This window comes from Cibotium barometz, chromosome 17 (assembly GCF_041138505.1).
Source record: "Cibotium barometz isolate CiBa-2024 chromosome 17, ASM4113850v1, whole genome shotgun sequence".
Taxonomy (NCBI): Eukaryota; Viridiplantae; Streptophyta; class Polypodiopsida; order Cyatheales; family Cibotiaceae; genus Cibotium; species Cibotium barometz.
Genome location: NC_141062.1, coordinates 42,244,024 through 42,249,192, shown reverse-complemented (window position 1 = coordinate 42,249,192; position 5,169 = coordinate 42,244,024).

Here is a 5,169-nt window from a genome sequence, read left to right as displayed (position 1 = left end):
TGAAGTACACAATTTGATGGTACATTGAAAGATTATAAGGGGGTTTAGAAGGTGAAGTACACAATTTGATGGTACATTGAAAGATTATAAGGCATGCCTCATAGCAAATCATTACACAAGTTGAGGTTTAGGAGACATTCACTCCCAAGGAAGCTCATATTTGTACATAGTAGCTACTTAAGAGAGAAGTGGCCAATTATATGATATCAGAGTTTTGGAATGAACAACTCAAGGAGGATGTATATGTGGAGAAATCATCATGATTTGTGATGGCTAATTTAAAAGGTAATAGATGCAAACTTTGGAAGGCATTATGCGAGCTCAAACATGCCCCTCAAGATTAGTACCAATAGATAGACCCTAACTTTGTGAGCATTAGTATTTCTAAATACCCATCACATGAAAATTTTTATCTACAAGCAGTGTAGGTACATGACCATACATGATTATAATCCTATGTAGATAATCTTGGTTCAACAAGGAAATAGAAGGAAATAGAAGGAAACGATCTTGCATATAAAAGGGTTGCTAAGTTTAAATTTTGGAATGATATACTTTTGTTGGATATGCACTTTTTTTAAGGAATAGAGGTCCAGATTTCATCTTTATTTCTTAGCAATGGTATGTATGAGAAAATAGAAGTCATTTGGTATGGATGATTGTAAGTCAATTGTGCTTCTTCCCCTATGAAGCTTAATATATGAATGGTGAATGTGAAGAAGTGTAGGAAGCTTGTAAAGAGATTGATATGTGACTAGTGAATGCGAACAAGTGTAGAAATTTTGCAGAGGGGTTGATTTAATTTTGTAGTACACAATTAGACCTTTGTAATTTGGCATGTATCCATCAAGTTCTTAAATCAACCTTGAGAGAACCATTGGGTGGCAGAGATGTGGGTGCGAAAATACATCCAAGGTACAAATAATCACATATAACTTAGGCATGTTATTGACTAGATATTGTGACTCATCTTGGGTAGGGTAATTTCCTATACCTTGAACAAGACATTGACTATAGATATTGTGACTCATATTTGGAAAGAGATTGTGATAAGTCAAAATTTAGTTTTTCATTAATATTCTTCACTTGGTTCTAGAGTTACCTCCTCAACCCAGCCCTTTCTTCTCTTGAGCACAAGGTAGCTTGCTTTGCTTTATGTGATCACTCTGGGAGAGTTTTGGGGGACATGGGAAGTAGCATAGGAAGTAGCCAATAGAGTAATTATGTAATAATCTTAATTGCATGGAAATTATAAAGAACTCGATATTTCAAACTCGCACGTAGATGTAGAGGTCTAAGTCTAGTGCCTAACAACAAAGAATATTGGACATATCTTTAGAAAGGCTCTTGGGAGAGATATACTAGAGTGACATATCTGTTGACTTGGCATTGGAAATCAATGCTCCACCATCTTTATTGACATGACATTGGGCCAAAGATGTAGTTTTCCCTATGGACGGACATTGAGGGCTTTTGGAAATCAATGCTCCACCATCTTTGTTGACATGACATTGGGCCAAAGATGTAGTTTGGGGGGGTTTTTGAAATCAATGCTCCACCATTATGTACTATAACATGTGGTCCTTTTTAGTCCATATGGACTAGTCATAGGGTGGCCCAGCTAGTTGGACCTATAAATACAACCGGCCCATGGAAATATGTATAGATGATTTTGGTAGCCATTCTATCACATCTGAGATGATTAAGTTTTGATATATTTTCACTACGGTGTGCACACTTGTTGCTAGTGTTGTGCATGATATTCTCACCATCAAAGTTTACCTAGATCACCATAAAAGTTTCTTGCCAAGGTGAATGGGTGGGAATCAATGCTTCTTACCAAAGAGTATGGGTGGGTAAATGTTGTTAATTTATAATCTTGTTTGCAAACAAAAATCGAGTATTCTTCTACATTTCTCTAGCATTATTTTTTTGATCTCTTATGAATATCTTAATATTTGTGTTAGAGCACAAGATTTTCTTACATGTTGTAAGATCCCTCTAACTCATGTATTATATCTTCCCCCCACTTATTCTTGCATGTACGCTACCTCCTCTCTTCCTTGTTTTGTGTAACGGCCCTTTAGCTCTTTTTCTTTGCACCCTTCAGCTTCGTCAATAATTTAATTAAAATATTATTTTTGTTGTGCAGCACCTTCACACTTTACTTTGTCTTGCACACCATGATTATCTTGATCAAGACAAGTGACATCATCCTTGCGTGAGCGTTTGCATAGACGTCATGATGAATATTAATATTAAAATAGCATGCATATTAGCGATAATAATGAAAACACATAAATTAATGTGCATGCAATAAACTAAAAAAATATGCCCTAGACCAAAAAAAATATCCACCAATAGTGGCATCGTGCTAGGGGAAACTAGCCTACTAGTGTAAATCTAGTTTTTTTTGGTTTGAATGGTGCCTTATCCATTGGGCTCTAAAGTGCCATGATGCGCTATAGTGGGTCAGCTTCTCGTGCAAGTGGGGTTTTAGCTTCCTCCTCACCAAAACTAATCTCAGTATGGTCTAGATAGATTGTGTAAACATCAAGGGTGTTGGAAGAATACTCACTCCCACTATCACTTCCCGAATCATGTGTCAAGATCTCTCTCACTCTGAGGGACTCTAGGATACACATCAATTTTAATTCTACCATGGCCTCCCCAAACAATAGCTGCCCCAACACAATCACTCTTTCATAACCATGGGTGACCCAAAATTACTTGGTATTGACCTGGCCCTAGGTGTATTCTACTAACATAGAAGTCTACCTCAATTGTTTTTATTGCCACGGTAATTGGTAACCCTTCAATGAATCCTTTTGGTTGGATTGTCCTATGATCAACCATCCTAAGTCCCATCTTAGGTAGCCCATTAAAAGTTACTCCCAATTGGAAAAAGATACTGTAGCTTAAAACATTAGCCCCAGACCCACTAGCATCCACTATGGCTTGACGAATGAAAAGTTCATAAATCATGCAATCAATAAAGGGACACACCCTATCAACTCACACTAGATCAATTTTATGCACCTCCTGATTCCCAAAGGCTAATTGGCGGGAGCTACCCATATCTCTACACATTCTTTAAATTTTATGCACCTCTCCTGATTCTCAATGGCTAATTGGTGGGAGCTACCCATATCTCTACACATTCTTTGAATTTTAGCGTGGTTAGTGGGGCATTCTAGCAAAAATTGGGGAAGGGACATGGTAATCTCCATCGTATTAAGGGTCTCAAGGAAGTTAAAATGTTTAATAAAAGAGACCAACTTCCTTGGAACATCCATGCTGACTCACTTTTCTCTTTCTTTGGTTTTGGTTTCTACAACAACTTTGGATTCTTTCTCAACATGGGTGGGAAGGAGAAAACTAGTTTATTCTTGGGATTTGACTTGAGAGGTGCTGGCTTGATTATTGGGTGTTGTGTTCTCCCCCACTAGCGATGACACAAACTCCAAACTCAAGATTTAAACCTTAAATATATTTATGGGTGTTTTTCTTGATGGGGAAATCTCTTGGATCCTAGCCCAGAACTCGGCTTTTGTTGACCCCTACTCTCCTTTTACTTGGACCAGGTGGTTTGGCAACCTCACTATGATGATTCACTAGTCCAAGTGGTGGAAAGGTTGCCCTTCTATTATTTTGGGCTCTAAATTTCGTAAAGCAATCGGTCTCTACATGTCCATTTCATAAAGCAATCTACATGTCCATTTCCTAAACAATAAGTGCATTGAACATTAGAGCATTCTCGTGTGAGATGGGACCTCCTACATGCTCGACATACTACCTTTATAGGGTCTGGACTTCTAGCTTTCTAGACCCCATGAGATTTTGTTTCTTTTTTAAGAAATTGACGTCAGTGGTCAAAGACTTTATGTTTTCGTTGATTTGATTCATGTAATTGTTTTTAATATCACTAGAGCTAGAGGTGGATGATAATTGGGAAGGAGTTGGTATGTACTAGGAGGAACTAGGTAAGGTGTTGGCTATGGAAAGTCGAGATGGTGGATTAATGGATGGAGGTGGCAAGGCTAGCAGTGATGAAAACGTGGGTAGAGATTGTATGGTGATTGGAGAGGGTAAAGTTCCATGTGGCGGGAGAGTGTTCAAGGGTATTGCCCATGGTAAGTATGTTGATATCATTGTACTTGGCCCATTCCCATGTGGAAAGGTGTGATTAAATGGTGGTTGTGAAATTGGGAACATCTCAAATAATTCTCTACTTTGCAAACTTATGGTAATAGCAGTTTAAAGGTTAGCTAGTTAATGTGCTCTTATCAAAATTTGAATGTTAGGATGTAGCCCTTTTAGAAAAGTTTCCAAGATCAAGCGAGGGTCTATATTTGCCAAATTGGCATAATGGCCCACCATGTCATGGAGGCATCTCCCATATTGTTTAATGTTTTCAGGAGGGGTTTGTCTAAAGTTAGGAAGCTCATATAATAAATTTGTACTTGTAATTACTGGGTTGAGCTCAGCTAATTTTTTTTACTCAAAATCTATAAATGTTGGAATAGATTTTTGAGGCTATCTCGATAGTACCAATCAGCTATACTGGTCCTTTAAGTGTAGTGGAGAAGTAAAGCATAAGGTGAACATTAACAATGATTTGTGATGCATGACAAGCTCTTTTAAAATCATTCACATGCTTAACAACATCCTCTAGGTATCCTGCTTGAAACAAAGGCAAGGGAGTTACTGGCTTTTGCAGTCTAGGCATATTCTTATAGTGCATATAATATAACATGTAATCACTGAAACAAAACTCATAAGAACGATATAGACATATGTGTAAAGTTGTGTATCACAAGAATGAGTCAAAACATTTAATATGTGTGGTTGTATTTTAAATAGTGTTGTTTATCAATGTATAGCACAAGCTTATCTCCTTTCACTTAGTTTGCTAAATTTATCTCTAAGTCGTCCGCGCTGATGCTAGTCCTCAATGACCCTTAGGATATAAATCAATGAATTATACAATATATTTATGGAGGCTTCACTTGTGTGTGCACGCCTATGCATGTGTGTTATGTTGGATAAAGAGAGACATGCAATAGAGTGTGTGAGGGAGGGAGGGCCCATGGGCACATAGTCTAGTGGTAGAACGGTTGGGTCCCATTATGAGGGCCTGGGTTCAATTCTAGTGAGCTATGCAATTGG